Source organism: Gadus chalcogrammus, chromosome 13 (assembly GCF_026213295.1).
Source record: "Gadus chalcogrammus isolate NIFS_2021 chromosome 13, NIFS_Gcha_1.0, whole genome shotgun sequence".
Taxonomy (NCBI): Eukaryota; Metazoa; Chordata; class Actinopteri; order Gadiformes; family Gadidae; genus Gadus; species Gadus chalcogrammus.
Genome location: NC_079424.1, coordinates 23879629 through 23903797, shown reverse-complemented (window position 1 = coordinate 23903797; position 24169 = coordinate 23879629). Strand labels below are relative to the sequence as shown.

The window sequence follows — 24169 nt, the reverse complement described above, 5'->3', positions numbered from 1 at the left end:
AGTGGCTGAGCAATAGAAAGTCAAAAGTAATGAGTTAAGAAGAGAAGAAGTTACCTTTCGGATATTGCTTTTCAAAATGAATATCAAAAAACTTTATTTTCCTTGTCTTTGTTGTTCTTATCTTCTCATAGTAAGAAACTGAATGGACATTGGGGTAGGGCAGACCAGACATACGATATGATGTACAACCTTCTCTCAGACTTACCTGAACACAGTTTGGAATAAGTTTGTGGAAATGGTAGAGACAGACACTTCGCAGTGATTTTAAATGTTTATTGAGAAAATAAGCAAAGAACCCATGAGCATGGCATTACAACATAACATATGTACCAGAGGACTTACACCCATGGCGGGAATCAAACGTGCGCCCTGCTCCGGTAGGTGGGTTGAAGAGCGAGGCCGTCCTGCCCCCCTCCCCTCTCGGAACCACCACTGCTTGGGAGCAGAAACGCACCGCTCACCGTGACTCTTGGGATTTGAATGTAAGGCGGTAATGTCGCCATGACAACCAGATCCTAACAATCATAAAACTGCAAATGCAAGGGCTTTAACCCACGGGCCAGAGGCTCCATCAGTATGGTGTCACCTCATGCGGCGATTAATAGTGACTTAACTGACATTTATTTAAATGAAAATCTTTAAAGATCTTCGAGATTGCCGCTTTAACGACTATAGTGCACTGCATCGATGCACTGGATTATGGCTTGAAATGTGGCACATATAAAACCCACTCCCAGAGAAATGGTTGGCTCCTTCCTGAGCAGAGCTATACAGGTTGCAAAGGTTGAAATAAAACAAATAAACCAGAGAGACCTCCGAAAGGTCGACCCCCTGATACACAATGCAGGACCTCGCACAAGGTGCAGAGCCTGACTTAAGTCTCTTTATGTACCTGCAAACGGGATACCTGACATAAAAATTACATTCGAAGCGTGTCAAATAACCTGAGTCATGTGTTAACCAGAATCTGAATGCTGAGTACAACTGTGACGTTGACTATATAAATATATGTATATATGTCACAGAAATGTGACATTACAGAGCATGTAAAGGTAAACTCAAAAGACCCATTTGATAATATTGAAATCCAGTTCAGTAAAAACAACACCATAAAGATATATAAGATTAACAACAGCATGCGTCTGTATAGGTGTGTGTGTCTGCGTGTGTTTAACAACATTGTGCGCCTGTACAGGTGTGTGTGTGTGTGTGTGTGTGTGTGTGTGTGTGTGTGTGTGTGTGTGTGTGTGTGTGTGTGTGTGTGTGTGTGTGTGTGTGTATGTGTATGTGTGTTTGGTTCAACATTAAGCTCCACACAGCTGTTTTCTTTCCTGTGGCAGGATGAAGACAACACACCATACGTAACGTCAGTCAACATCTCCCTCAGAGCGAATGGCCGGGCTATGGTAAAACGTGAAATTCTGAAGGTCTTCTACCATAACAGTATATCTGGAACCACATGCTGTATTAAGGACAGTAGCAGACAGGAACAGACTTCAGGAAAGCGTTGGATGTCTTCATAGAGCAGTGAAGGACTTCACTGGTTGAAAACAGCGTGAGAAAACTGTGGAGAACAAGAAGAACTTTGAAGAAAGAATGTTTTTGTGATTTGCCATGAGGAACATTCTAGAAAAGCTGAGAAAGTAAAAGTCCTGGCATTTTTTCTCTTACACTGAAACACAGGCAATGTCCCCTCTGGCCTGTGCCATTCAGGAAATTTAGATGTACCGGGCGATGGTAGCTCAGGAGGTAAAGCGGGTTGACTAGTAACCAGAAGGTTGCTAGTTTGATCCCCGGAACCTCCTAGCTGAGTGTCGAGGTGTCCCTGACCAAGACGCCTCACCCTTACTGCATCCGGCCATATGGTTGTCACCCTGCGTGGTTGACTCCGCCGTCGGTGTGTGAATGTGTAAATGAATGGTTGTAAGTCGCTTTGGATGAAAGCATTAGCAAAATCCCCTAAATGTAAATGTAGATGTTGGACTCAAAAATGGGACCTTTGCTTTCAGGGACGTCTGTTCTGGTATATTTCTTAGCGCTCATGGTCATCACAACATTGCCATTTAAAAGGCGGGGCTAGGCACACCTATCCATAAAACGCTTACCTGGGTGACCTAGGATGTGAATGGTCCGGCCAATCACATGACAGAACACACCCCTGTCTGCAGCGTCTGTCCCCTCTGGTTCCTCCCTCTCTCCACAGTATCAGCGCTGAAACACCAGAGAGGAGGACACCATGAAGGGCAGCTCAACATGCTCATCATACCAAGAACACATCTGTACCTACCTACTGGAGTTACATCCAGAATGCCAATGCTCTATATCGGAATAGAGACACTTATACTGTACATATTAACATTTGACACATATACACTTCATTATATTTACATTTAGGCCATTTAGCAGACGCTTTTATCCAAAGAGAATTAAAGTAAGAGCATTTGTCAGAAGAAGGAGAAACAATACTTCGCTGTCAGTACAGTAATGATGTTCATTGAACCAAGTGCAAAGCAATTTACAATAACAATTGTTAGGTTAACCCATTACCCATATACAACAAAGATAGCTAGGATAAGATGCTACACAACTAAGTTATTATTATTTTAATTTATTTTTTACTGCCAGGACGTGCAATGAGTAGGTACGTGCCAACACACACACTACTGTACATCCCTGCAGGCATCAGGCCAAACCCCCCCCCCCCCTCATGGAGGCGGGAGCAGGGCCGTACCTGAGGGGCGGCCTGTGGATGGCGCTGCTCTCTGAGTGGAACACGGCGGCACCCGGGGAGGCGATCAGGGGCTGGGTGGGCGGGGCCACCTCGGACTGGGTGGCAGCCGTGCGCTCAGCGGCACTTGGGGGGTTGGGGTCTGGGTCCAGACAGGGGCCCTCTTCCTCACACCAGTCGGGCAGGGCCATGCCGGGGCCAGGGAGCTCGCCGCGAGACTGCTGCAGCTTACACATGTGGTTGATGGCGGTGGTCGCGTTGAAGGCTTGCTGTTTAGGGGGGACGCACACGGTCAGGGGGGACAAACGGTCAGGGGGGACACCCACATGGTCAGGGGGGAGAAGAAGGGTCAGGGGGGACGCACGGTCGGGGGACACACATAGATCTCATCACACAGTCTCATCAAGGGTCAGGTCTCAGGTCTCCTCACAGGGGGTATTAAAACACGTGGGGAGTATGGTGGTGTGTCACGTGATGCCGCAAACTTGAGTATGTTCGGTTTCATCTCTGAGGTTTCACAGACAAACGCACCAAGTCTAGAGTTCGGTGTAGGTCGTGGGCTTGACTGACTAACTCTCTCGGTCTAGAGTTGGTGTAGGTCGTGGGCTCTACCGACCGAGGCTCTAGGTCTAGAGTTTGGTGGTCATGAGCCTACGTACCCTCCATTTGGATTTGGCAAAGTTTCTCTGGACCTGCTCGCAGAAGGACTGGTAAATGTCCTGGTCGCTCGCTGTGTCTCCGTAAATCCTGCCAAGCAGTTATCATCACATTAGCATCACGTTACTCAATTACAAATTAGTAACACATTAAAGTAACCCGTTGTGACACATATGTGACACATTAGTGCTCTTAGTGATGTTGTTATAACAGTAGTGAGGATAGTTATAGAGGACTCACAAGGGAGGCCTGCTGCTCTTAGTGATGTTGGTGTACGAGTAGTGAGCAGTGAGGATAGTTAGTGAGGACTCACCAGGGATGCCTCAGCGCCTGCTCAGTGGTGAAGCGGTTCTTTGGGTTTTTTTCCATCATGTTCCTGATGAAGTCTTTAGCTGTGGAAGCAGCAAGAGAGGGGAAAACTGATGTAATCTCCTTTTTTTCTTGAGCTTGTTTTGACCAGTTAATTCCTTTCTCGATCTGTATTAGAATTGTATGTAAGTCTCTGAAAATACTTACTTTCTAATCCAAATATGTGAACCATTAACAACCACAATCAGACAATGGTGTTCACAGTTCTTGATTGCCTGTCCCCAGACCTTAGATGAGGAACAGATGCGTTTTCTAATGGTTCATGGGCCCTCTCCTGTAAAAAGTCTATACATCAACGAATACTTCTCCACACTCAACTTTCCTCTTCTCTTTGGTGTCAATTGTGAGTGGATAACATGGCTGATTTGGTGAATAAAAGATTTGATGCTAAATTGACAAGAAAAATACTTTACTCTAACTCTGACCCTAACTAAGTTGTTCATTAGTTTCACATTTTGATTAAATTGTATTTATTATCTATATTATTACTTCACAGAAAAATAGTAAGGTGATTGGTCAAAGTAAGAAAGTAATATGGATTTAGATTTCCAACCCGGTATCACGCGATTTCGTGCTCATGCGCACAAACGTTAATCTATTGAATCGTGTTCCAGAGCACGATAGTCCGACTTTTTCGTGCTACACAGAACGAAAGTAAACCAATGCATTCTGAATGGGAGTGTTCTCAGACAATTAACGTGCTCCACAAAACGCTACGAAAGAGAGAGAGAGAGAAAGAGAGAGAGGGAGGGACAGAGAGAGAGAGCGAGAGAGAGGCTTCAGAAAGGGTGTGCGCAGATAGTACAGTGCACCCTAGTTATGTTTATGCCAAAACCACAAATGCTATATATATATATATATATATATATTGCCTAGTTATATATATTGCCTATATATATATATATAGGCAATATATATAATTAGGCTATAATTATATTATTTAGCGTGTAATGAGACTATAGCCCAATTGTCGAAGATGCCCGAGAATCTCCGGAAATATCAGCATGGGAAATCGGCGCATCAGACCCATAAACCTATACAGAAAGACGTCATCTCAAGCGGGAGAGAACGTTTGCGGTGCTGGTTTGTGTCACGTAAGTACAGGGCTCTCAAGTCTCATGCATTCGGCGTGAGACACACGCAATTCAACCCATGCACACGCTCAAACCTGGTCTCACGAAAATACGTGACACTGTCACGTTATTTAATCTATTGAAACGTGATCAGGGACACGTATTTTCTAAATTTTGTATTTCAATTGGAAGTATTTGTCGTGTCACTAAGCACGACTTCCAAACTAAGGTTCTGCCCGGGAGCGTTCTCCCTAATGTCCCTTAAGGAGCTCCGTACAGATCATTCATTGTTGAAAATTGTCTGTGATAACTAACAAATGACAGCTTTTGGTAACCCGTTTCTACTTAAAATTGTCTGTGATAACTAACAATATGACAGCTTTTGGCCAACCGTTTCTACTTTCACATTTGATTCTGAGAAATTGTGAGAATTCACGGATATATTAAATGCAGGTGCGCTGCTCTGTAGGCAAACCTCGAAGGAAAAAAGGGTAGCTGCTTCATCTGTTAGAATTGTATGTCTTGATGTTTATTTTACCTAGCCATCTATTCTCTTGTTTTTGAAGGGGGGGCCTGCCCTCGGGGTCTGACCGGGCCAAGTTTTGGGCAGGAAGGGCCCCCCCCCCCTGCCCTCGGGGTCCGACCGGGCCAAGTTTCTGTGCGGGGGCCCCAGTTAGGCCCTAGAATAAGGTATTCAAATTTCAGGGCGGTAGGACCTTCCTTTCTCAAAAACTGTATTTCCACCACATTCTGAAACATAAGGTCTTGCAGGCAACAATTCTGAGGGGCTTAGTCCAAATGACAGTCAATTTGGGAAAACTTTATTTCTCTAAGGGCTAGAACTCCAAATATCGGATATGTCGTTCTCGGGGCCCCGGGAAATATGTGTAAACATTTTAGCATCCCTAGCTATCTCGAAAAGTCCGGAAAAGGGGCGTGACCTCCAACAGTACAGTAAATGTACATAAGACAGAGGTTAGTTTCTAGTCCCCATTTTTTGTGGGATGGAGGTGTACATGTGTGGCTTAAGGGGTGTAGACACAGCTGGCCTGTGGCCACGTTTTTGAAGTCTGGGGTCAAAAGGTCAAAAGGAGCCGGCACCACGCCACTTATGAGATAACAAAAAGTTCATTTGTATTTCTCTCATAACTTTTTGTCTTTATTAAAAAGAGGCCTGATTCTCAGATATGCATGTTGGATGGCTAGGGTGTAGGTCTGGGAAGAACTTCAGGCCAAAATCTTGCAAGCGAGCCGCTGGGTGAGGTGCAACGAGATGGAGCACTTGCTGAGTCATTTCCTGTAGGGCTGGAGCCACAGGTTGAAGCGTATGCATCCTTTGAGACCCCCTTTGATATATAAGAGACCCCAAGGTACAGCTTACTTAAAGGTTCTCGACTCAGTCACCTATTGCATCACTTCCTTTAGGGCTTCGGCCTCCTAATTGATCATTGTAGTATAATTGAATGCCCTCTTTAATATATATGATACCTCCACCACCGGAACGTGGCAACAATTCTCCAAATCCATATGGGGAGGGGGGGGATTCTTGTGGACGGTAGGGGTGTACACTAGACATAAATAGGAAACAAACTCAGGAGAAGGAATGACCTCTCACAAATATTTATTTAATAAATTGTTTCAAATAACCCTGCCTCGTTAAATCAATGAGCTTGGTGTTTTGCTTTCAAAAATCGGTTATGGAAGAAGTCTAAACTGCAGAAAATACAAATATCCAAGCTGCCTTTTAAGGATTCCTTGGAATATCTGTCTTAACCATCGGACCCTAGTTTACGACAAAAGCAAGACAATTGACGGCAGCTCCTTTGCCGCGTGGTTTTTAGAGCCATGTAAGGATTAGAGGGGGGCGGTCGATAGCAACCACCATAGCAACCATGACGGTCAAGTGACTGGATGCAGCCCCGTTGAAAAAAATAGAATACCACCCTACATACTCAGGAGATTTATGATATTTCAATTATTATGACCATGAAGTCTTTATTTGCATGGGTTTACATTTCGTTCTGTGTAGCATGGAAAAATTGGAGAAACACTCCCATTCAGAATGCATTGGTTTACATTTCGTTTTTTGTAGCACGGTTATTTTTATTTATTTATTTATTTTCAGTTTTTGAGGAGGTGCTTCAAACATGCAAATGTTTCTGCAATAATCCAAAATCCAATGGAAAAACCCGTTGGCTTTTAGTCAAGGGAACCCAGGGCGACGCTCACTTCCGGGTTGGCCAACATACGTCATCCCTCCACCACTCTACTGTAAAAACACGTGTTCAAGTTGAATGAGAATAATAATTCTGCCATAGTATTTATTTTAGGGGGGGGGGGGGGGCATACAAGTCTTTTGGCCATTCGTAGTGTTGATCAGCAGAGAAATAATAAGTCCGCAAAGACGGTGACGTTGCTTAGCAACGGAAGACGCTGGGGTTGACAAGTCACGGGACTACTACCCATGCAAGTGTACGGAGCGTTCCACGGCATTGAGAAGACCCGTGTAATAAAGGCCTATAATATTTTTGTTTATGGCATTGTCGTGGAAATATCAATCATAACTATAAATATACAATCACATACAAATTATATTAACCTTGTTTATATAATTATTACATTAGAAGAAACTGTATACATTCTCCCTGTAACTTAAAACAAATCCCTTCCTCTCTTAAAACTGAGAGAGGTTAAGTTAATTCGTATTCAAGTTCCCACTGGAACCAGTAAGTCTGGTTTTGTGACCAGGCCAATCGACTGACTTCTTTGTTGTGTAAACTATTTACAGCCACCATGTCTTGCAAACCTGCAGACATGTCCAATAACCACCCGTTGTATTGCAAATTAACTTGGCCTTAGGTCACTCCCACTCCCTACCCACAATGGAAACGTTCCCTATAAGAATGTTGTTCACCTATTGTTTCATCGAATGTGTTCTTGGTAACTTTTGCTGCCACTACTTTTCCCATGATCATGCTTTAAGATTAAATCAAATATTTCGCTGTCCGACGTGTCCGTGAGAGAACTTTCTCTTCATCAAATGGCGTTGTCGGCAGGATCCCAATATGAGATCATCAGACTGGTAAGTTATGTTTCTTTTGAATGACTATCTTGCCATTCTGACCCTCTGACGGGATCCGGAATTTGGAAAATAGATAAACACATGTGATTAGGATCTGACCTGGACCTTTGGAGGCGATTAGCACTAAAACAACTATTCAGCTAAAGAGTGGATAAGTGGACATAGTTGCCTGCCTTTGGTATGATGAATAGATAGAGATCTATTTCAAATAGGGCTGATAATTGCACCCACGGGAAGAAGTTATTTAATTTTGACCCGGACCTTTGCACCGTTTCTGCACTGACAGAAACGGTTCAAAGGTATGATGAATAGACAGAGATCTATTTCAAATAGGGCTGATGATTGCACCCACGGGAAAATCGATCTAGCATGAGGTTTCATTTAAATTCTTATTTAGGCGGAGGCTCTGTCTGATATTTTTTGCTAAAATATCCAAGAATTAGGAATCCCTACGAATTGATAATCCGTACTACATAGGCATCAATGATCGGCCAGTAGTAGACTGTTACTACGAATGGAAAGCTTGTGCCGTGCGAATCGTTAGCAAGATTTCGCTCTGCAGATTAACTCTTGTTATGTGACGAATGCAGGAATGTTGGCGGAGAACGTTTTGATTACTCTCAGTAAGGGTAGCAACCCTCCAAAGAACTACGTACATTACAAGAGTTACGTTGGTGTGTTACAAATGAATGTGCATCCCAAGTAGAACCCATTCAGTAAGCCCAGTAATAAAACAGTTTGGGACCCCACATACGGCCAACCAGTGAATGCATTTGCTTGGACCTCACATGAATGGGTAATGTACGTCCCTCGGAAGTTATGCAATTCTGACCTCGGACCTTTGAACGTTTCTGTACTGACAGACCTTTCACTGGTATGATGAATAGATAGAGATCTATTTCAAATAGGGCTGATAATTGCACCCACGGGAAGAAGTTATTTAATTTTGACCCGGACCTTTGCACCGTTTCTGCACTGACAGAAACGGTTCAAAGGTATGATGAATAGACAGAGATCTATTTCAAATAGGGCTGATGATTGCACCCGCAGGAAAACCAAGTAGGATGAATTGAGTGGCCTCATGTTGTTTGAACCTGAATGAAATGTACATAAAATAGAGGAGCCTCCCAACCTAAAGACACCAACGACGGCGAAAAATTTGATTTAACCACTGTTCAACTTTTCTTGTCATGTTACTAAACTTATTTTTTTTTCAGAAAAGTGGACGAGTGGTAAAACTAAATATAATAGAAAAATAACGTCCGGCCTTTACGGACGCAAACAGTGCCAGCAGGTAAGTATGGCACTGAAACAACTGAGGGAATAGGCCCCCCTCGGTTGTGAAAAGAAAAAATATATAAAGAACATCGTTGTGTCTCATCCCAATTGTTATGTTATGTATTTTTCGCGCCGTATTTCTATCCTTTCTTTCCATGCTTTGCTTTCATGTTGTCTACAACCTCTTGTAGACCCTTCTTCTTTCCACAGCGCTGGAGAAGCAGTTTTACGCCGTCCCGAAATTCGAAATGTATTTGAATGCGATTGTAATAGATTTACTGCTGAGTTGTATTAATATGATCTGAGAGATCGTATAGATTTTTTTCAGATAAATAGCAATGCCCAAGGAACGAATACCCGAAAAACGTAGCAGTTCAGGACACTGATCGAGAGCCAGAGGACAATTCAACTCCACAAAAGTTTATTCTTCAAACAGGTTTGATTGATAAACCACGAGTGAGTACCCTGAAACTAACATAGAAATAAAAAAATCGGGCTCCTTTGAGACATTGACTTTACTCTGATTTACAAATTTGTACAAAATATATTAATATCATTCAGTTAGATAACATTTCTTTGTTTCTTTATCAAACAGATCTGTGGTCTCCATTTACGTTGAGTTCCACATGTTTTAAAATTATTAAATAACATTAACATAGCCTACTTTTAGCATTAAAGAATTCATGACGTAAAACTATAACAAAAGTGATTGTATTTTGTTTCGTATATCCCTATCTGTTGTATCAGCTGTGTGTGTATTCCTTTATTCGTATTAATTTGTTTGTGTTTTCTTTCCAAAAGAACGTCTGACTCCCACAGTCATAAAGAGTAAAATGAGCGCCCATTCATCAAAACGGGACGCTAAGGTGACAATAACGGTATCTAAGCAAATTAAAAAAAAGAGCGGACGTGGTAAGAACCAGCTATGGTAAAAAAAACAATAAAAAAAAACGATCCTATAGTGCCACCAAGATCCCCCGCAGATATAGTCTTGAGAGAAGAAGGCATATACTCGGTCTTTCCATTTACTTATGATGTGTAGGCCTACGAATGGACAGATGGCTGTTGGCCAATAGGTGGTTCTTTTGATTCTTGCAAACTACAAGAATTAAAAGAAACAATAACGTCTGGACCAGATCCGAATTGGGATTTTAATTACACACAGAATTGTTTAGATGCATGGATTCGCACGGCAAAACGACACCCAATACCGAAACCAGTTAAACAAGAAGTAACTCCAGAAATCGCGTCTAACATTTTCAAAATAACGATGCAAATCAACCCAGATTGGACAGAAGTGTATAGAACAACTCTGTTGAACAAAACAGCAACTAGTAATGCAGAACATGTTGATAAATTAATGACTGAAATAGAGTTAACAGCCGCAGAAGTAGACGCTATTAAAACAGCCCAAAACAACATAAAAGACAAAACCGCCCTCGCTACACTTTGTGTATGGAGCCAACGTCAACTCGTTAAAGAACCCTCCAGATGTTTTTACTGAAAAAAGATAGGTCATCGGGAGAAATATTGCAGAAAGAAACACAGAGACGAGGCCAAACCGTCGGCCCCGCCCATGGAACCAGTCAGCGCCCCCCACACCATGAAGAACCCGCTACAACGCCCAGGTGAGTATAATCATTACTAGGACCCCTTGGAGAAGGAAACAAGGATCCAGGCAACGCTTCTTCAACTGTCTTCCACCCCCACCGAAAATCCAAAATGCTCCGTGCAGGTAGGACAAAACCATTTTGAATTTCTTGTCGATTCTGGTGCTACAGTATCAACTATTAACAAAACTGGTATTTTACAAGAAAGTAACCAAACATTGAAAACGGTTGGTGTTGCTGGCATTGCGAGTGAAACAATATCAAAGCCGGTTCCCACTATTGTATCACATGTCACATTGGAACAGAAGTTTTTAATCTCTCCCACCTCTCCTGTTACAGTTCACCCCAGAGTTTATCGCAGGTACCATCTAAATTATGGGCCATGCATAAAAATCATGCAGGATTTGTAACCTCTTCACCATCTCTTAAAGTTACATTAAAGTCAGATGCTACTTTGACTTGTACTCGACAATATCGTTTGTCCCCTGAAGCATTAGATAGAATTCAGCCGGTAATAACTTCTCTTTTATCTCAAGGTATTCTAAAGGAAACAACTACTAGTCCTTGTAACACACCCATATTGCCCCTCCCGAAGCCAGGGAGACCAGATGAATAGAGATTTGTACAAGATTTGAGAGCAGTCCACAATTGCGTTGTTCCTATCACACCCATAGTACCAGACACACATACAATACTGTCATCAATCCCTTCAGATTCCACACATTACACAGTAATTGATCTGTGCTCAGCGTTTTTCTCCATTCCAATACCATCTGACAGCCCTACCCATGGTTTTTATCCTAGTGATATGATCATGTTAAAGTCACTTAACCCAAATGTTCTCCTCCCCAGATGGCAAGGACCAATCCAGGTGTAACTGACCACGAGGGCTGCAGTCAAACTCCAAGGAAAACCAGAATGGATCCATGCAAGCCGATGCCGCCCAGCACCTCCAGAAGAGGAAAACACCAACACCTCGAATGGACCACCTCTACCGCGATCTGCATAATACTCCTGATGAGCCCAGCAGACCAATGCAACGCAACCACCAGCAACAACGACCGACTCCCAACTATAGCGGAACCCCAGCAAACCACATCATCACACAACCAGTTTGCAAGCCCACTTGCTGCAGCTCAAACCCACTTCAACACCACCAAGAATGGGCCACTTACTCCAATGAAGAGTTACCAAATGAAAAATGAGTGACCTAACAGCTCGACATAAATTTTACTAATGTACATATTGATCATTTACTTTTACTAATTTCTTTGAATTTGCAAAATTTTACAAATGTACATATTGATTACTTTATTAATGATTGATTTTTACTAATTTCTTTGAATTTTGTTCCTATTATTCTGTATTTTAACTTGTTTCACCATCATTTGTAATCCTGTGCCATAATATACTACCTGTAATAAGTGTTGATCTTATGATCAAAAAGGGAGGAACTGTCGTGGAAATATCAATCATAACTATAAATATACAATCACATACAAATTATATTAACCTTGTTTATATAATTATTACATTAGAAGAAACTGTATACATTCTCCCTGTAACTTAAAACAAATCCCTTCCTCTCTTAAAACTGAGAGAGGTTAAGTTAATTCGTATTCAAGTTCCCACTGGAACCAGTAAGTCTGGTTTTGTGACCAGGCCAATCGACTGACTTCTTTGTTGTGTAAACTATTTACAGCCACCATGTCTTGCAAACCTGCAGACATGTCCAATAACCACCCGTTGTATTGCAAATTAACTTGGCCTTAGGTCATTCCCACTCCCTACCCACAATGGAAACGTTCCCTATAAGAATGTTGTTCACCTATTGTTTCATCGAATGTGTTCTTGGTAACTTTTGCTGCCACTACTTTTCCCATGATCATGCTTTAAGATTAAATCAAATATTTCGCTGTCCGACGTGTCCGTGAGAGAACTTTCTCTTCATCAGGCATAGATTTCTCCTCAGATTAGGCCAGTAAACCAATGATAAAATAAAAATAAAAAAGCTTGATCAAAGGCCCGGACCAAGGATAGTGGTGGGAAATATCGGACCGACCGGCCCGCGTCGGGCTCGGGCAGAGAATCTAAACACTGACTGGAACTACTTAGCAGGTGTCTGTAGGCCTATATCAGGAGTTAATGCACGCCCTGCAGCCAATCAGAATACGAGTATTCCCCCAGACCGTGGTATAAACAATATTATTCACGAGTTATAATCAACCCCTACACATCAATATTAATGATAACCCATTAAATACGGTATGATTTCTAGATGTCATGGCAACGTCCGCTCGCGACACTGGACTTGCGAGGCATCGACGCGGACTTTCATTCACATAGCCAAAAACAAGACAATAGATGGCTAGATGAAGGGTGCACTCACACTAGGCCATCTGGCCGTGGCCGTTGGCCGTTTTCACACCTAAACGTGCTCAAATGGCCCCATTGTTCTCGGGCCTGCACTCACACTAGGCCATCTGGCCGTGGCCGTTGGGCGTCGCAACTGTGGCCTGGCCATGGTAGGCTCTTGTACAGATGTCATCACGTCGTAAGTAACACGTCATGGCTGCATGGACCATAATAAAGTCTGCCGCCAGTCAGAGTTCTAACAACAATGGACAACAACACACAGAACACAGTTCGCACTTTGCTGAGTCTGTTCCTTATTTGGATATATGTTTACCGTTTAATGGAAAAGAAGGCTCGTCGCCTTTATTATGTCCGTGGTCGTCGCATGGACTATACGTCATCCAGCTCAGGTTGCGTAGCCGTGCGTGTGCGCGTGTCGGCTCATTAGCGTACCGTAGCGGCCCGTGCCGTAGCAGCACACCTCTCCCAAATGGCCAAATTGGCCCGGCCTGGCCAGAATCGCCACACTCACACTGGCAGATTTGAGCAAGGTTAGGTGCTAAAACGGCCACGGCCAGGTGGTCTAGTGTGAGTGCACCCAAAATAAACATCAAGACATACAATTCTAAAAAGAACAGATGAAGCAGCTACCCTTTTTTCCTTCGCGGTTTGCCTACAGAGCAGCGCACCTCCATTTAATATATCCGTGAAATTGTCACCATTTCTCAGAATCAAAGGTGAATCAAAGGTGAAAGTGTTTGGCCAAAAGCTGTCATATTGTTAGTTATCACAGACAATTTTAAGTAGAAACGGGTTGCCAAAAGCTGTCATTTGTTAGTTATCACAGACAATTTTCAACAATGAATGATCTGTACAGAGCTCCTTAAGGGACATTAGGGAGAACGCTCCCGGGCAGAACCTTCGTTTGGAAGTCGTGCTTAGTGACACGACAAATACTTCCAATTGAAATACAAAATTTAGAAAATACGTGTCCCTGATCACGTTTCAATAGATTAAATAACGTGACAGTGTCACGTATTTTTGTGAGACCAGGTTCGAGCGTGTGCGGGGGTTGAATTGTGTGTGTCTCACGCCGAATGCATGAGACTTGAGAGCCCTGTACTTACGTGACACAAACCAGCACCGCCAACGTTCTCTCCCGCTTGAGATTACGTCTTTCTGGATAGGTTTATGGGTCTGATGCGCCGATTTCCTATGCTGATATTTCCGGAGATTCTCGAGCATCTTCGACAATTTGGCCATAGATTGTCTCATTACACGCTAAATAATATAATTATAGCCTAATTATATATATAGCCTATATATATATATATATATATATATATATATATATATATATATATATAGGCAATATATATAATTAGGCAATATATATATAGCATTTGTGGTTTTGGCATAAACATAACTAGGGTGCACTGTACTATCTGCGTACACCCTTTCTGAAGCCTCTCTCTCTCTGTCCCTCCCTCTCTCTCTCTGTCCCTCCCTCTCTCTCTTTCTCTCTCTCTCTCTCTCGTAGCGTTTTGTGGAGCACGTTAATTGTCTGAGAACACTCCCATTCAGAATGCATTGGTTTACTTTCGTTCTGTGTAGCACGAAAAAAGTCTGACTATCGTGCTCTGGAACACGATTCAATAGATTAACGTTTGTGCGCATGAGCACGAAATCGCGTGATACCGGGTTGAGATTTCTAATCAAACACGTCCAAAGGACACAAATAATAATAACAATTAACCAAGCAGGAACAGCCTGATCAGTAGGAGTAGTTTGACCTGGACCTCTATCACCTGATCAGTATGAGTATTATGCTGTACCTGAACCTGGTCTCACCTGATTCTGAGATGTCGTCCCAGAAGGGTTTGTGGAAGCTGTAGTCCGCCCGCATGATCTTGGCGTACAGACTCTTCTCGTTCTCCTCGAAGAACGGCGGGTAGCCACACAGCCTGGGGAGGAGAGAGACAACAGCTTCACTGAGGGGCTCAAGCTGCTCTCAAAGTCTCTTTCTGTCAGCGTGTTTTCAATGTTGAAGCCCAAAGCTCACAACAGCTGAGACCCAAAACAATGTTTTGAATTGTCATCCAAAAACTTCTTTACAAAGAGAGGACTGACATCCCGCTACATTCAGGCTCTGCGTCGTGCCGTGCTTCTATTAAAACATTTGTTATATAACTTTTAGGGTTCCGCTACAAATATGAGGTGAAAGGGGCATAATGTTTTAAAGCCTGTGTAAAGACGATTTTCTTTCAATCGTGATGGAAAATAAAGAAATGGGAGCTGGAGTCTGAATCTATTTAGACTCTGATTGGCGGCCTGCATGAGTCCTGAGTGTGTATGGAGCGGTGCAGGTGGGAGAGGCCTCCTTACAGGATGTAGGAGATGACCCCTACGGACCAGCAGTCCACTGCTTTGCTGTAGGGTTTCTGGGCCAGGACCTCAGGGGCTGTTGGACAACACAAGACAGAGTTAAACGAGGAAGAAAAGGTTTCTAAAGTAGTAGAAACAACCAGACATTTAGAAACCAGACACACCAGAATCAAACAGTATGTCATTTTAGGACAAACACAGGGGTCTCTCCTAACCAGACCCTCCAGGATTTCGCGATGTTGCGATTTGCAACTTCAACGCCACATCAACCAGTCACCGCAAATTCAAGGGGTATGTGCGCATCCAACGTTTCCCACTTGCCGACCAACATAATTGCGAAAGATCGCGAAAAGCAGTATCCTGGTATTCTACATGAAAGTGGGGGAAAATTATTTTGCACTGCATGCAACATTGTTGTGGAACATAAGTGGAAATCTTCCATTGATAAGCATTGTGCCACCGCAAAACATAACTACAGAACTGCAGAACTGCAGGCAGGACGTCAGACGACGAGGCAGATCACTATGACACAGGCTTTGGCATCCAAGTCAATTGTCAGCGCGGAAAGAATCAAGAATCAATTATTCAAAGGGCCATTTCCCAGTGTTTTTGTTCTTTTAATCAATGTCTTTCAGTAATAACTTAATATTTAACAAATTACTCCAATCAAAGTAATGGGTGATGTGATGTATTCTCCCATTGGTTGGTTACAGTGTGGGAGGGTACCACGACCCGTCCAACCCTCTCACTCACCCACGTATCCGGGGGTTCCGCAGGCCGTGAACATGACCCCGTGCTCAGACATCTTTGAAAGGCCGAAGTCACTGATCATGATCTTGGAGTTGGCGTCCATGTTGTGGTACAGAAGGTTCTCAGGCTGCACACAGGACACATTCAGAGAGAATGAGGAGCATCCTATGTGTGTGTGTGTGTGTGTGTGGTTGTTTGTATGTATGTATGTATGTATGTATGTATGTATGTATGTATGTATGTATCAGTGGCGGCTGGTGGTTTTTAAAGTGAGAGGAAGGACTGCGCACTTGGTTGCCATTGGCCTGCTTGCACTGTTGGTGTATGGTGGCATGAGAATGTGAGACTCAAGTTGTTTCAGGGTGTTTTGGTGAACTACAAAATAGTAGGGAGGGATAGTTATGTGAATTAAATTGATACAAAGCCACCAGTGGCATCACTGTAATTTGAAAGCTGGTGGGCAGCATGTCTTTGAAATGGACTACAAGGGCAGAAGGAAAGGATGCAAAGCCCATTAGTCAAATCAGGCCTACTCTTGATTTGTAAAAGTAAATAAAAAAATCTGGGCCTATTTTTGCCCTCAATGACCGAAGTTATTGGTTGTAATTTAGCTATGATATTTTCAGTAACAATTGCTTTAAGAAAAGACACAAGACCAAAAGTGATGCCATTTAAAATGCATCATGCTCTGAATCATTAACCCTTTCCACACCCTCTCCACAATATCAAACAGAACGGTCAGAGTAACAAACTAGTAAAAGAACGAGAACATTATTTCAAACAACCTGATCTATAGGCATGGTGCCTAGCAAGGAAAGTCGCATAGCAACACCAACGTGAACTTGAAACTTGTCGTGGCGTTTGGTTGCCCTATCAAGATTTTGAAACCATGAACAGCCCACGTTGGAGATTTGCCATTATTCATTAGCAAACAGGGCCAGCAATACAGTCGATTGCAAGTAAGCCATGAGTACCTAGCAAACCATGTAGCACCCACAACACTAACGTTGCCATTACTTTTGGTGATCTCGATTTTGCGAAGTGGTCTACCTTTTTCTTTGGTCGCTAACTTAGCACTGTAACTCAATGAATGGAATTCTTTGTGTAATTAAACATGAACAATGTCCTGTTTCCAATGTTTCCATTGTACACTTTATTCGCAAATGTTAGAATCTCGTTAACCTTCAGATGATTTCACCTGCTTTGCGTCTCTTAAAGGGTAATTCCGGTGTAAAATTGATTTGGGATATGTTTTGTATGATAACGAGTTGAAACAATGTTTTGGAGCACAAAAACCGCATATAGACGCTTTCTTCAGTTGTCTGTTTTTAGCCGATTCTGTCAAAACGCTATAAACTTGGAACAATGGGGGCAGTGGTTATGGTAAAAACTAAATTGCTATTTTAAACCACTTAAAAGGCTAAAAGTTGCCTGACACTTCTTTGATAGTATAATAAGGGTCTTAACATATAAAACGAGGCATTGAGAACTTTGTAAGTGTGATTGTTTATTAAAAAGGACATTTTATACACACAATACCATCAGTAGATAACCCGTCGACGCCATTTTGTTTTTAAGACTCGATAAGTAGATTGGCGAACACAGAGCTTGCGTGTTGCTGACGGTTGTCAAAATCTCTGTGTTCGTCAATCTATCTATCGAGTCTTGAAAACAAAATGGCGTCGACGGGTGATCTACTGATGGTAATGTGTGTATAAAATGTCATTTTTAATAAACAATCGGTACACTTACAAAGTTCTCAATGCCTCGTGTTAAGACCCTTATTATACTACCAAAGAAGTGTCGGGCTACTTCTAGCCTTTTAAGTGGTTTAAAATAGCGATTTAGTTTTTACCATAACCCCTGCCCCCTTCGTTCCAAGTTGATATCGTTTTGATAGAATCAGCTAAAAACAGCCAACTGAAGAAAGCGTCTATATGTGGTTTTTGTGCTGCAAAATTAACGTTTCAACTCGTCATCATACAAAACATATCGCAAATCCATTTTACACCGGAATTAGCCTTTAAGGTACGGCCAGACTGCACGCGTTACTCGCGTTAAATTACGCGAGTAACGCGCCTAACCTGATGCTTGATCATTGTGTGTCACAAAAATGGTTCAACGCGCCTACGCACCCACGTTTGCTGCGCTGGATTTAGGAGTACGAGGTAAGAAACCCAAACGCCGCCGTGTTTGGGTGCATGATAGAGCTTCGATCGGGTTGGAATAAATAATCTCGGATATAAATAACAATAATCGGGTTAAATAACTTCACATGATGTGTCTGGTGTGTTTCCAGCATTCGTAGTGTTGATCAGCAGAGAAATAGTCCGCCAATGACATTGAGGTTGCTTAGCAACCAAAGACGCTGCCCATGCAAGTGAATGGAGCGTTCCCTCTTCGTCATAACTATCAAACCAAACATCCTTCACATTCACCGAGCGAACATTATGAAAGTAAAATGCACATTTCTCGCTAAAAATGTTTGCATAAACGCTTTTAATGGCGTAACTATGTAACTATTTCCACCCAGAATAAAGAAAGATGTCCGCCATATGCTTCTGTGCAAGCGTCACTCGTTACTCTCTGCCAGTGACTCGGGCCAAGCTCCACGCTGATTGGCTATCGCGGCTAAGCGCCACGAGTAGGCGCTTCAAAAGTTAAAAAATTTGAACTTTGCGCATTGGGCGCGTTGCTGCGTTTACGTGCGTCATTACGTGCGTATGCCGCGTCTAAAGCCCCTAACGTGCCGCTTTAACGCTAGTAACGCGTCTACGTGCCTACACCAATGGTTCCCTATGCACAAATGCCAATTTTCAACGCCTCTAACGCGTTGAAAGTGTGGCCGTACCTTAACGTATGGCAAGCCCAGGGGGACTCAATTCAACGTTATTTTACGCGTATCAGCACGCGTTCTAAACAACTTTACCGCGTATCGATGGCAAGCCATCCCCGACAGAAAACGCCCTCATTCAGTCACGTATCACCTTCATTATGCCGTAAAAAACGCAGTAAAATGCAGAAAAACTGCGAAAAGCTGTTGGGCTTCATTGCGCCGCTTTTTACGCCGCAATGAAGCCTTTCAAGAGCGTGCGTAAAAAACGCTGTTTTGAGCATCGAAGCGCGGGTAAAATACGGGCGTTTGTGCACATCACAACGCGCGTAACATACGGCGTCTCTCTAGTATGCTAATAAACTCCGCCCTTCTTTTCTCTCAGCCAATGCATTTGAAGTGTTTGCGCCCAATCGCTGAACAAGACAAGCAGACCAAATAAGTTCAGCACAGATCTGCTTGTGACGATTTCTCCTCTCATTTGTTATTAGTTATAGCGTCATATAGATATATATCAGAGAATCCAAAATAAACCGTGCGGTCAGTGTGGCCTGATCGATAGAGACGCTTGCTCTGAAGGGAAGAGGTTGTCGGATCAAATCCATCTATTGTCAGATTTGTGCTTTTGTCAGATGGTCACCTTTTATGATCGCAATTTAGTCAGTGTTATAAGTTCGAAATTCAGTGCCTTTTTAGTCAGCCAGCCAGATCATCTCGGTGTCTTGTTACACGTTTTATAAGTTAATTATATTTAAATTATTATAGCCATGGAGCCTTTATTTTCGTGGAGTTATCGTTACATCCTCTCTTGTTCAATCTATATGAATACACAGTGGAAAGGAATGAGAGGGAGCCATAGAGAGAGACATTGATGAACTGGGGAGCCAAGTAGCCTAACTGATAGGCTTAAGAGGCCCATCAGCCCATCATTCTTTCGAACCTTCGTAAAAAATGTCAGTTTTTCCCAAAACTCCTCTTAACATGAACACACGTGCACTGCTCTAACAACGTTCATAGGCTTGTAACTTTCTACTGACACGGTGCTTAAATGGGCTCTGTAGGAGGGGGAGACGCAGGAATGTTGTTGGATTCAACTATTTGTGCATGGCAGCAAAAAAATATCTCCCCATCAAGGCCAACAGCAGAGTCGCCTAAGAAAATAATGGACTAATATGAATGCTTCAAATAATAAAAAACGATCAACTAGGCCTAGGCCGACATATGCTATATCAGTCCTAATCCTGAATGCACCGTGCGTACATTTTTCACGGCATTTCCCCCCAGACAGACAGACAGACAGACAGACACTTTATTGACCCCAAACTAACTTTCATAATCCAGCAGGTTACACAATACAAATAACTGTTACTCAAATACAGACAGCCTATACAGTAATACAGCGACCACCTCAGCAAAAGGTAAAATGTAAAAAGAAGATATAAGCTCAATTTAAAATTCAGATGCTGTAGCCTACATAAAATTACAGATGCCACATGAAATATGAAAATAGGATACAATGTATAAATATGCAAAACTAGGATATAACTAGGCTATAATGAGAATACTTGGTTACAGCTGTGCAATGACTATCCTCCTAAGTCCTTTGGTCTATGGATTGATCCTATCACTTTACTGTGTCAGTAAAGTGATAGAATATAGGAGGTAGGAGATAGCGTATATACAATTTTACATATTTTTTTATAATTTTTTGATTAATTATTAGGCTACCTATTTTTGTTTGTGTAGACACATATACCCATGATATTGAAATCTATATTTTATCCTTTCAATTTTGTTTCGAAATAACTACTTATGACGTAGCCTGGTCCTACCAGACTCTCGTACTTCATTTCATTTGTACAGAGAGTCTGGACCATGGAGCTATTATAGAATGGACAGCGGATTCCAAAATGGCGCCCATTCATTCCTATAAAAACTGCTCAATGTCGCAGGGTAACACGTTTAATATACAATTCCCCAGGAACAGTGCATACTTCCGCAATCCACCAGTGCTCAGCGGCCAAGCCTGGTATTGCGGCTGTTTAAGTGGGCTGTGGATGGGTCCCTCGATTCAAGGGGTCCAGAGATAATTATCAGCCCTTGATTGATATCCAGTCATTTTTTGCATTAGCGTCTTGATTGGCGTCTCAATGTCCATATTCAGAACAATAAGCCACTGGTCTACCAGAGATCGGTCATTGTACCGCAATGACAGTATATGGTAGGCTGACCAAACGTCCTCTTTTCCCCGGACATGTCCACTTTTTACGTCCCGTCCGGGGGGGTTTTATTAATTGATGATAATGTCCGGTTTTCGGACATTATCTCGTCGCATATTTGTTTTTGCCTCGTCGCATATTTGTGTTTCTGGGTCTTTCACATAACCTACTAGTTATTACCATTGTATATGTCTATGGTTATTACGGCCTTCCAAGTTCTGGAAATGGTATCTCCCTTACGTTCCACCTTCTTGCGCGAGCTGACTGTAGAGAGAGTCTGTCATTGGGCGACCGATCTGAGGGTTGCCAGAGCCACGATAATTATCCTCCAAATACGACCATTTTGAGCCTTTGGTACGTTACTTTGCCATTTCCAATCTGGCAACATTGAGCACCTTGCCGCTTCCACTCTGTTTACAACGGCACATTACATCTGCAGCCATGCCTAAACGTAAATGTAAGTTCACGGACGAACTAAAGAAAAAATACCCATGTTTTCGCCCCCCCCCCCCCCCCCCCCGCGACGAAGTGTCCTCTTTTTCACAAACTCAAATCTGGTCACCCTAGTATATGGAAAGTTTCTGGAGTGTAACTTTAAATTTTTTTTCACAGCCGGGGAAAACACAAACACGAACCATCTCTCTCTTGACTTCAAGCTGTAGAACAGTCGTCTTCTCCAGTGATTGAGCTGTCCTTCACTCTATGCGTCAATCACGTGCGCAGTGCGTCTTCCGTCAACAACGTGCCATGCTTGATTGTAGTGAACAATTATTTTGTAACTGTAACTTACATATGCAATTACTTTAATTTACGTGTCAACACTTGCTATATATTATTTATTATTATAAATTATATAAATTATAAATTTCAAAACTTTCTTCCTTGAACTGAACTCCGGCGCATTCGGCAATCGACTTGTGTGGACTTCCTGTAAACACAGACCTACCGGTAATGCTTGTTAAACTGTCTTTTTAAATAAACTCCGGGTTTGCAAACTAAGTTTTCTGTGCTTTGTTTTATGTGTAGGGACCAGGGATGGAAATTAACATTGTGTCACTTCACCCGCCACTGTGTCGGGTAGACTTTCCAATCAGGTCTGATCAAATTTGCATATTTAATACATTCGTTATATGGCGCTGCACAGTTCCACAACCATTACCGTCAACATCCCGCCCCCTCTTCTTCTACGCCTCTTTTGCTGAATTGCGACTGTCAGAATCCGGGATAATGTATCGGTAACAGGGATCTCAAGTCTCACGCATTCGGCGTGAGACACACAAAATTCAACCCATGCACACGCCACACTTCGCATTTCTCAAGCAGAGAAATTACCAATTTGGGCCGCTATTTAACAGTGTTACAGGTAGGGATCAAATCGGTTTCCCATACGTAGGGTAACCAGACGTCCTCTTTTGCCCGGACATGCCCTCTTTTTGAGACACTTTAAAAAAAATGTGTGGCGGAATTTCAAAATCGTCCGGGATTTTATTAAAGCCTCATACATGTTGAATTGAATTTGCGTTGCGTTTCTCTGGGTCATTCACAAACTAGTTAGGCTACGCCCTCCCCTACTCAGTTCTGTTTGCTTTGCATTGGTGGAAGTGAGTAGGGGGAGTAGTTAGGTAGAGCCTTCGGATTGGACGGCTTGACTTACACAGTTACCGTCGTGTTTTGTATTTATTATTTTACCATTATTGTTTTATAGGGACAAACATTAACAAATTTCTCCTAGAGGGGATTGATAAAGTTCTATCTATTGAACAGAAAGAAACACTTGGTCATACTTTACACACTTTACCACAGCATTGGCCTACTGAATGCCACAGATATATTTTCAGCATTGGACTGAATGCCACATAAATATAGTTTGCACGTTTGCAACGTTTAAAAGTTCAGAGTATAAAGTTCAAGTATATGCCTCTACTTGTATTGCTTAAGCCAATAGCCTTTTGAGGCAGTATTTTTTTCTGAATATTAGTGTTAAAGGTTGGGTACGCGATTTGCGAAACGCCAGCAGATTTTGAAAATACACAACTCAAATGGTCCTACCCCCTCTCCTTCAACGCTGACTCTGACTCCACCCATTCCAAGTACCTGGACGCGCAATCATGCACGAGCGCGAACAGAGATGCGCGAGAGCGAGCCAGGCTAGCGTAGGTTTTCGTTTAACAACATGGCACTACATTCAGCTGTAAATTGCACCCAGTACCGCGGGAAGTAGGGGTTTTGGGGGTGCTGCAACACCCCCTGTCCGAGGCCCTGTCTTATCACAGAAAACGATCATTTCTAAAAACTCCGGCCAAAGTGGAGATTTCTGAAAACGCCGGTTATGTGTTGTCGTATCAATGGGGAGAAACGGGATTTTAGGTTCTGAAGCGTCACATTATGCACCAGGAAATGCTTAACGTCATGTGAGCGTCCGCTGTACCGTATTGGTCCGAATATAAACACAAACCCCATTGTAATACGACCTATATTTGGAAAAAAGATTTGAAGACCAGATCTTGATTTCATGAATAAATAAATTGTATTCATTGAAATAATATACGAAAATAAAAAGGCATAGAATAAAACACTGCATTGCCACTAAACAGTAGTGCAAATAGGCCGTACTGATGTGTACACCAAAGACTATTCCTGACACTCCTCTGCCCCGCTGTGTTCGCTCTGGCTGTGGTCGCTCCGAACTGTTTCGGCCCGTGGCAAAGCGAGTCATCCTCGCTGCTGTCCAAGGCATGTTGAGACGCAGCATTTATTTAATGCTCATATGTCCTAGTGCTGAAAAAAGGTTATATGAAAAAGTGTGAGGGGAGCGGTGGTGCGCTAAACT

The 24169-nt window shown here is 42.7% G+C and overlaps 1 pseudogene; it reads right to left on the bottom strand.

The window, feature by feature from the left end:
• Positions 1-264: 264 nt before the first annotated feature.
• Positions 265-24169, bottom strand: part of LOC130401903 (calcium/calmodulin-dependent protein kinase type 1D-like) — a 41327-nt pseudogene continuing 17422 nt past the window's right edge.